The sequence below is a fragment of the Engraulis encrasicolus genome, chromosome 17, assembly GCF_034702125.1.
Source record: "Engraulis encrasicolus isolate BLACKSEA-1 chromosome 17, IST_EnEncr_1.0, whole genome shotgun sequence".
Lineage (NCBI taxonomy): Eukaryota > Metazoa > Chordata > Actinopteri > Clupeiformes > Engraulidae > Engraulis > Engraulis encrasicolus.
Window position 1 is genome coordinate 19,444,163 of NC_085873.1, and position 10,223 is coordinate 19,454,385.

The 10,223-nt window shown below is 40.5% G+C and overlaps 1 long non-coding RNA gene across 1 annotated transcript; it reads right to left on the reverse strand.

The window, feature by feature from the left end:
• Positions 1-8,004: 8,004 nt before the first annotated feature.
• Positions 8,005-8,627, reverse strand: LOC134467927 (uncharacterized). The gene is made up of 3 exons (XR_010038663.1): positions 8,398-8,627; positions 8,172-8,288; positions 8,005-8,060 (listed from the first exon to the last, which is right to left on the reverse strand). It is a non-coding gene; the product is annotated as an uncharacterized LOC134467927 (long non-coding RNA).
• Positions 8,628-10,223: the final 1,596 nt, after the last annotated feature.

Sequence of the window (10,223 nt, forward strand, 5' to 3'; positions counted from 1 at the left end):
CCTCTCTGTCCCACACTGCTGTTCCTACAAAATACAAAGCTCTGCCCAGACACTTCTCACCAATCACACACATCATTCAATCAGGGTGGTGAGCTGCAATCAATTGAGCAATTTACAAAATATGGATAGTTTCCACTGGGCTTGTTTCACTCCCACTTTGGTCCTAAAAGCTGCCACCAACTCTTCACTTTAATTGCTATCCCACTCCACATGTGGTGCACGTTCAGATGTAAAGCTTTACCAGTGCACTGCATGTGGAAAAGACTTTGCAGAGAAAAGGGTGTTTCTTTCCATGCCAAATCACAATCATCCCGCACGACCATCTCAGAACACCAGAGAATCCATACTGGAGAAAAACCTTACCAGTGTAATACATGTGGAAAATACTTTGCACAGAAAGGTGTGCTCATCCACCATCAAAAAAGCCACACTGGGGAGAAAACACATCAGTGCACTACATGTGGAAAGGGCTTTGCACGGCAATGTGAATTCATCATCCATCAAAGAACCCATACTGGGGTAAAGCCTCACCAGTGTAGTGCTTGTGGAAAAACATTTGCACAGAAATCTGTTCTCAACAGACATCAGAGCACACATACAGGTGAAAAGCCATTGTACTATATTTGACAAAAGCTTTGCACTCAAACATCATCTCACCAGGCATCAGAGAACTCATACTGGAGAAAACTAATATGAGTGTGCAACTTGTGGCAAGAGTTTCTCATCACAAAGCAATTTAATTTGTCACCAGATATTTCATACAGGAGTAAAGACTCATTACTAGGGCTGAAAAATACACCACACTCACAATTCCGTACACATCACAATTTTTGACACTTCCCATGATTCTTTGGATACTTCCCATGATTTTGAAAAAAAAAAATATGTTTTAATAATCGTTTATGGCAAGAATAGCTTACAAGAGGCTACTAAAGTTTGTTAAAGTTTAAAAACAATAAAGACATTAATTTGAGGTTTAGAAGTACCATCACATAATACGTGTTTTTCTTGACTAAAGGGTGGAAAACTTTGTAGGGGCGTTTCTTGATACTGCCTTCTTGCATCATGATAACATCATTGTGACTGTTTATCACGATTTCTGAATTCGATACAATATTGTTACAGCCCTACATACCACTATGCTACATGTGAGAGACTTTACACAGAAATATACTCATTACCCAACACCTGAGCACATGTACAGAGGAAAGGCCTTATCAATGTACTCCCTACTAACAAATTTCCGTTCCGAGAATGTTCCCGGAACATGAGGCGTTGTTTTTTTTCCGGTTATTTTACGTTGTTTTTTGGGTCTGTTATGGTTATAATTTGGTTAACAGGAAAGGTTTTTTTTTGTTCCCTGAACGTTTTTTTGTATGGTTCCCGGTCGGTTCATCTACGTTTTTTCACCGTTCCTTTATTCGTGTTCATGTTGGTTTTCAAAAGGTTCCCCTACAACATAATAGTAACCTTCTTGCATAGGCTATTTCCCATTAGGCCTACACGCTGCAGAATTACAGTATGCCAACATAATGGGAAATGCCCATGATGTTGTCATATTTCTGTAGTTTGTAGGTCTAATGCAGTATTAAAGTGTTGAATGCATTTGAAATGACAAGGCAAATGTTGAAGGATGATGATGTTTAATAGGAAAATATCAGGAATACAACATAGGTAAGAGGGTAACAGTGCAAGGCAAAAAAAACAAACAAACAACAAAACCAAACAATGTAAAATGCACAAAATAAGAATGAAGATGGCAAAAATGGATGTGAGTGCATATAATGTGTTTCCAGTCTTGAGGCTGAGGGAATGCCTAATTGACAAATATCAGGAATTCAACATGGGTGAGAACAGTGCAACATTATATTACAATTTCATCATAAAATGCCTTCAGGGCTCAAAGTAAAATAAATAAATAAATAAAAACTATAAATAAAATACAGAAAATAAAAATGTTGGTGTGTGTTTTCAGTCTTGAGGACCAGCTGACCTAAAAAGAATAAGAAACAACAAGTTTAAACCAACTTAGTAGCCCACCAATGTTTCATTTAATTAGCTTATTGTGACTATTCATTGATTCATAAAAGACACACTGATGTTTAATTTACCATCTGTGTAGTCCACATTTCAGTGCATGCCCAATGCTATTCTCAATACACGCTTCCTGCAGGACAGAAAAGTTCTGTGTGTAGGCCTCTGCAAATGGATGTAAGGAAAGGTGACACATTTAAATCTGAATCAAACTTGGCAAAACACGGATTTACACAGATATTTTTTACGGAGAATATACCTGCTAATCTTACCTGTTATAACTTTGCAAAGGGTCAGGTTCTGGAATGCATGCACGTTCTATTCCTCCTCAGGCTGTAATGTCCCAGGACATGGTGTGTGGGTAGCCACCCACGGCGGACAGCAGCTGCCGTATTCGCCCATCCCAGGCTTTCCCAAGGTCTACAAAAATTAAAGCAAATGATGAAAATGAAATATGGAAACTAATATGGAAAACATTATGTGGTCTATCTTCATTAGCCAAACCAGTACATTATACATTATATAGGCTACAGCAAGACAGAATTCACATAATTATGCCAAAATAATTACCATTTGGTTTCTCATTTCTGGTTGAGCCAGGCTTCTGGCTAGCTCCACCAGCTTATGCTCTCTGCTGCACTGGACCAACAGCAGGTCGTGGCATGTTCAAAGCCATGGCAGCCTTCAAAGGCAAGGCAAGGCAAGGCAAGTTTATTTATATAGCGCATTTCATACACAGGTGCAACTCAATGTGCTTCACAAAGTTAACAAATGTAAATGAAAGGAAACAGGGAAGAAAGAAGGAAATGAATTAGAGTCAAAAAGCATTTAAAAACATTAAGATAAAACATAAGGTAAAAATAATAATAAAATAAAATAAAACAAATTAAATAAAAATAAAAATAAAAATAATAAGAATAAGTAATTTAAGCTAGGGGAAAGCATCTGAGAACAGCTTTGTCTTGAGTCTAGATTTAAAGCTATCAATAGTGGGTGCATTTTTTATGTCATCTGGAAGCTGGTTCCAAAGCTTTGAAGCATAGAAGCTAAAGGCTTCCTCTCCACACTTTGTTTTGACTTTTGGAATCACCAGCAAATTCTTCTCCGTTGACCTTAGTGACCTAGTTGGTGCATACAGCTGAAACATATCCAGTAGATATGTGGGTCCCATTCCATTTAGTGATTTAAACACAAGTAGCATAGCCTTAAAATCAATTCTGTAGCTTACTGGGAGCCAATGCAGCGATCTTAAAATTGGAGTAATGTGGTCGAACTTCCTTGTCTTTGTAAGAACCCTTGCAGCTGCGTTTTGTACAAGTTGAAGCTGTTTAATGGTCTTATTGGGGAGGCCAGTAAAAAGACTGTTACAGTAATCAACTTTACTAGAAATAAAGGCATGTATTAGCTTCTCCAGATCATGTTTAGACATCAGGCCCCTAAATTTAGAGACGTTTTTTATGTGATAAAATGCAGACTTAGTAATAGCTTTCATGTGACTGTTGAAGTTTAGGTCACTGTCAATGAGGACCCCAAGATTTTTAACTGTTTCCCTTGCTTTCAGTCCCTTCGTTTCAAGGATAGTAGCAATCTTTTGTCTCTCCTCTCTTTTCCCAAATATAATTACTTCAGTTTTATCTGTGTTCAGCTGGAGGAAATTGTGAGACATCCATTTGTTAATTTGGTCCATGCAATGATAGAGTGATTCAAGGGGGGTATAGTCATTTGGGGACATAGATAAGTAGAGCTGGGTATCATCCGCATAGCTATGGTAATTTATGGAGTTATTCTCGATAATGTGTCCCAGTGGCAACATATACAGATTGAACAGTAGTGGTCCCAGAATGGAGCCCTGGGGGACCCCACAATTCAGAGACATCGGTGATGAGGTATGTCTTCCAATGGCGACAAAAAAACTTCTTTGTTGTAGGTACGATTTTAACCAGTTGATCACTATGCCTGTAAAGCCAACCCAGTGTTCCAGTCTATGTAGTAGTATAGAATGATTAACTGTATCGAAAGCGGCACTTAAATCGAGTAGAACCAAGACGGATAATTTGCCAGCATCAGAATTCAATCTTATATCATTCATAACTTTAATAAGAGCTGTTTCAGTGCTATGGTAGGCACGGAAACCTGATTGAAACTTATCAAAATAGCTATTAGACATTAGAAAAGCAGTTAATTGGTTTAAAAACAATTTTCTCTATTATTTTACCCATGAATGGTAGATTGGATATGGGCCTATAGTTGTTTAGTACCAGTGCATCCAGGTTGTTCTTTTTCAGTAAGGGTTTCACAACTGCTTCTTTCAGACAGCCTGGGAATATGCCTGTTTGTAGTGAGGTGTTGATGATCTGAAGTACATCTGATGATATTAGATTTAAGATGGATTTGAAGAAGGCTGTTGGTAAAATATCTAAGTCAGATGTAGAGGAGCTAAGACTTTGTACCGTTCTATTAAGAATGTCCACATCAACTAAATGAAAATTTCTCATGAGGTTAGGATTTAACTTCACCATAGCAAGTTGGTCTGAATCTTGGGTCGGTTGCACATGTGTGAGTATGTTTGCACGTATTTTTTCAATCTTTCCTTTGAAAAAGGATGCGAACTCATTGCATTTGCTGACTGAGAGGAACTCAGAGGGCATTTGATTTGGGGGCCTTGCTAGCTTTTCCACAGTGCCAAACAGGACACGTGCATTATTAATATTTCTGTTAATTATGTCAGAGAAAAAAGATTGTCTAGCTTTAGAAATTTCTTGGTTGTATTTCGAGAGTGTGTGTTTATAGATTTGGTAGTGGACTTCAAGTTTGGATTTACGCCACTGTCTTTCAGCCCTCCTGCATTCTTGCTTTAGCAATATAACTGTGGGATTCATTCTCCAAGGTGCTTTTTCACGTCCCACTGTTTTGATTTTTTCGGGGGCAATAACATCCATAATACGGGTCATCCTTGAATTAAAATTAACCATGAGATCATCTGCACTCTCTGAGGTTTGACTTTGGATCTCTGAAAGTGCTTGCTGAAAGAGTGAGGCTGTCTCACAGTTGATTATACGTTTTTTGACTGTAACAGATTCCCTTTGAACATGAGGGTACATAGAAACATCAGAAAAAATGCAGTCAGAAAAGCCATAGTCTTTGACACTAGCACAAGCATTAAGGCCTTTTGTTATTATTAGGTCTAAAGTGTGACCTTGGTTGTGTGTTGGTCCTGTTACATGCTGTGTGAGGCTAAAAATGTCAATAAGACTTAAAAATTCCTTAGCATAGACATTCTCTAAGTCGTCCACGTGAAAATTAAAATCGCCTGCTATAAACAAGCTATCATAGTCCACACAAACATTCGACAACAGCTCACCAAATTCCTCTAAGAAGAGTGGTGCAGAAAGTCTTGGAGGTCTGTAAATAGTCAATAACAGTATGTCAGAAGAACATTTTAGAACTGCAGCTAAGTATTCAAAAGATGAAAATTCACCTAGTGATGTCTTTTGACATTGAAACAGTGCCTTGAAAATAATTGCTATCCCCCCTCCCTGTTTATTCTGCCTTTCTGTACTAATGAAATTAAAGTGTGACGGAGTTGCTTCTATAAGTGTGATAGAGCTAGTGGATTTTTCCAGCCATGTTTCAGTTAAAAATAAAAAATCAAGGTTGTGGGTACAGATAAACTCATTGACAACAAAAGGCTTGTTCCTTAGAGATCTACTATTCTGTAAAGCTAATTTAGCATTGAGCATTGGAGGCATTTCCACTGTGGTAGTGAGTTTTTTTGGGACAAGTCTGAGATTTTCCATGCTTGCTCTCTTGGGGGAATGTATGCGTGTCCTCAAGAGACCTCGCTTTGTTGTTAGAACTGGAATAAGATTGTCCACGGGTCCCCTTATCTGCTTATTTTCAAAACCACTGTTACTATGTGGGTAGGGACCCAGTTGATATCAGACTGTGCTTTCAACAAGGTCATCATCACTGATACTACTGTACTCCAGAGCACAGACAGGTGGTTGTGGGGCTTTGCCTTTTTTGGGTGCAGTCATGGATGGAAGTATCCTTTTAGATTTTGGGGTAGAATGAGGTTGACCTTGAGAAATATCCGCATAGGAGGCTTGGTAGGAATGTCTGGGGGTAGAAAAGGTAGATCTGGCATAGGGGAGTAGTCTCGCCATAGTTGCTGGAAATCTCAGTCTGGGAGATGAAGATGGTGTTTCGTCGTTCCGGGAAGGTTGTGATTCCATTGGTGATTGCATTTTGTCGCCGTTGCCAGGGCTTGCTGGTGGCTGCGTTTCGCCACATCTGGGGGGTGAGTTTGGTTTTGAGGAAACCACATTTCCTATTTCCTGTGTGGACAGTCGCTTTTTGGCAGACCTGGGAGGTGGAATTGGTGATGCCAATGGCATTTTGCCAGTCCGACAAGGAGGTGAACACTTGATCTCCGGCGAGCGGCTTGCTGCCAGTTTCTGTGACAGATCTTCCAGCTGTTCCGAAAGCTGGTTCAGTTTGTGGCGAGTTCTGTGTGTTCCGTTGTTTTCCACTTGAGCAGAGAGGGACTTGGCTACGTCATCTGTGTGTGTGCTTTCGCCAGTCTGTGGCTCAGTTTGCACACTTACAGGCACAGAGGGCTTGTTGAAATGCCCCTGTGTCTGAGTGGATACAGATACAGGCCGCTTATCAGCGCCCAAGGTCTCAATGCTGTAAACCAACTGGTCTGTCAGCACTTTGGCGCCGGTCCAACTCAGTTCTGCACTGTTTTTTTTGAAGAGTACAGAGCGTCTCCAGAAACGGTCGAAGTTGTCAACAAAGCTGATACCGTTGGATCTGCATGTCCTTGACAGCCAAAGTCATGGACTTCATCTCCATAACCTCCATCTTCCTTGTCATTCGCCCCATGTGCTCTTCCATGGCTACATTTTTGATAGAATTCATTTTAGTGTAGGAACATAATATGTACGTCACAGGGCCGTTTTTTAGCATAGGCCGGCTAGGCGGTCGCCTAGAGCGCCATGTGAAGAAGGAGCGCCGAAAGGGCGCTCTCCTATGCGTAATTTTGCGATATGAAGTTTTTTTTATGAAGTCGCAATCAACAAAGACTGGCGAAAGCGCTCCTCACGGCAAAGCGCCCCTCAGCCAATAGTAATATCGCTTCCAACTGTCTCTGGGAAGTCTGTGAACCAATAAACAGACAGTCCTGAGAAAGGGGGCGGGACGAGTGACAGCGTGCGACCTATTTTGAATTTGGAGACTCACTCGAGAGACAGAGAGAGGGCAAGCGCAAACAGTAGTGCTGCTCTGCTGGATGGAGATTATTATGTTCTCATTAAACCACTCATTGCATGATGCAGGAGTTTCAGAGGGTGTTTTGGAACTATGTGATTTAATCAGCAACCGTTTGTGATTATGGAAAGCCTAATAGTTATGAGGTTACTATTTGGAATTAGAGAGAAAAAGAGCTTTGTTTTTGATCAGAGAAATCGCTAGTTAGCATGCTAACATTAGCCAAGTATGCCAAGCAATGAAATCCAGTGAAGTAGCTGTTAGTAGCCTACTCACTACTCACTAACACCCACCTGATATCATAATACTTGCTTAGGTTGACAAGCAATGTAAAGTAAGACTGGTGCAATGTTTAAAACGATTTTAGCTGCCATATCTCCTTCCATCCACATGAATTAGGCTACCTGCTTGTTGTAAGCTTAAAAAAACATTAATTTCCAGACCAGAATGACATAGCCTACATTAAGAACCATGCACAGCAGACAAGTGAGGCTATTTACTATATTTTTTATATTATGAAATTCAATAGCGTGACAGCTCTTCTCCCTTTCTCTCACCCTGTCCCTCCAGTTCAAACACATAGATAGCCCCCTTCTCATTCTCCTACTCACAAATGCTCAAACTCGCCTAGGGCACCAAATAAGCCAGAACCGGCCCTGGCACGTCATACTGTATGTGAATATGTGTAGGCCTACTTACCATGTACTTTATGAATTCTGTTATCCTCAAAAGGGTCTTCTTGTGTTCCTCCAGGACTACAGGTGGAATTGAGATGAAATTAATTTTAGCTGTATGGACATCAACAAGTACACGGAGCGCATACACTTTATAACAACAGCAATACCAGAAGCCCCCCTCCTCTTTACCATTCCAGATGTTTTTGAATGGATGATGTTTGTGCCTCAAATCTTCCGAATGGCTGGGTGCTGTGCCATGAGTTTGGGAGGGAGTGGCAGCTTCACAGCTGTGAGGCATTGACATATCTGGATAGAAAGATGACACAAATGTCATTCCTTTAATAGTGGGCTTCTTATGCATATCATTTCAAAACATAAACCCATGTTAACACATCAAATAACTGAAAAAACGTACATGATGGTGGTGGAGGTGTAGATCTGAAAAGAAAACGAAATCTCAGGTCAGGTCACTCGTCCATCTCCACCGGGTGTGGAATGTGTTGAGGTCCATGGTGTTGTCTTCTGCCTGAGCCTGGTCTCTCCTTGCTGCGTCTCGCACAGCCTGTACAGCAGTAACATGCAATAATATAATGCAAGCAATTTGTACCTGTCGCAATGAAAAGTGGGGAAATTTAGATACAACAACAACACCAACACAGATTACAACCCCAACATAAATGTAAGCACACAATTTCAGTTTACAAACATAGGCTACTTGACAAAAATACACACATGATTAAAACTGATGAGTTAAGAAGATACATAGTATGACAGTAGCATTGCATTCAATCGAGCAGGAAGGTTTGATGGCAACTTGTGCCTGTGGCTGGTATACTAAAATGGATGAAATGAAGTACAATGCATGTCAAAGACTTAGCAGTAAATGAATCTACACAAGAACTACACCCCCACCCCCATGCCACTCTAGCTCCACACAGCCTGCTGCAACACACGCGCACACACACACACACACACACACACACACACACACACACACACACACACACACACACACACACACACACTTAGAAATAGATAGATAAATACACCCCCTCCCCTTAAACTGCTGCATACCGTACACACACACACACACACACACACACAAAATGCACACAAACAATGCTCTATGCACTACAGTAAGTAATTCACATGGCTTGTGGTCTTACCAGCAGTTTAGGTCAGCTCCATTCAAATGGCAGATTTGAGGGGTTCTTTTTTCTTCAGGATTTTTGTGGGGGTGGGTCTTCTCAGGTGAGGGCCAATCATAACGTGCCAAGAACTGATGCAGCAAAGGCAGTCAGCCGTGAGTCAACAGCTAGGGGCATTTGCATTTGAATAAGCCTAACTGAAGTCACAGGCAGAGATGTGTCTGCATTATAGACACCCTGATCTGTGGTGCCTTCAATAGCATTAGGCCTACCAAAAGACAATATCTCGCACTGAACTGCCCCTTTACCTTAATCAACTTCATGAAAAGCTGTGCTGTCATTGAAACTGATGCTTTATCGCCTTCAATGACCTATTTATAGATTATAGGTCTGTGTACAAATGTAGTCAGAAACACTGCAAACACAACGACAAACAGGTTTGTACAAGATAAAATGCAGTGGCCAGCTACCATTTAATATGTGGACTCTTTACAGCCAAACTTACATGCTAGACACTCCAGTCTATCACGCACGCACGCACGCACGCACGCACGCACGCACACACACACACACACACACACACACACACACACACAATTAAATGGGCCTATTTGGAATGAAACATTTAACTTTGTATTCTTTGGAGACGCAGGTTTGTGTCCCTTCACTGAATTAAAAGCAAATAGGCTATGATATATCCTATTTTGCATTTCACTCTTTGCACTTTGGTGCAATAATGGTAATGAATAATTAATAAATTATAAGAAATTAATTTTAAAAAATGGCATAGGCTGACCTTACTTAGGCCGGAAACAACCGAAAAACAACTTAACATAACGTTGTGGATTGGTAGCAGCGTAACTACTAGCTAACGTTTCATATGAGTAGTTCCCTGAAAGTCCAAGAACGTTATTTGTTTGGTTTGTACCGTAACCAAAAGGAACTAGATTTTTGGTTTGGTTATAACCAAACCTTTAGAGAACCAAAGTCAAACGTTTTTTTCCGTTCTCTGTTACTAGGGCTACATGTAGAAAAGGATTTTCATTGGAAGGGGATCTGAAGAGGCACCAAAACAATCCACAATGAAGTCGGA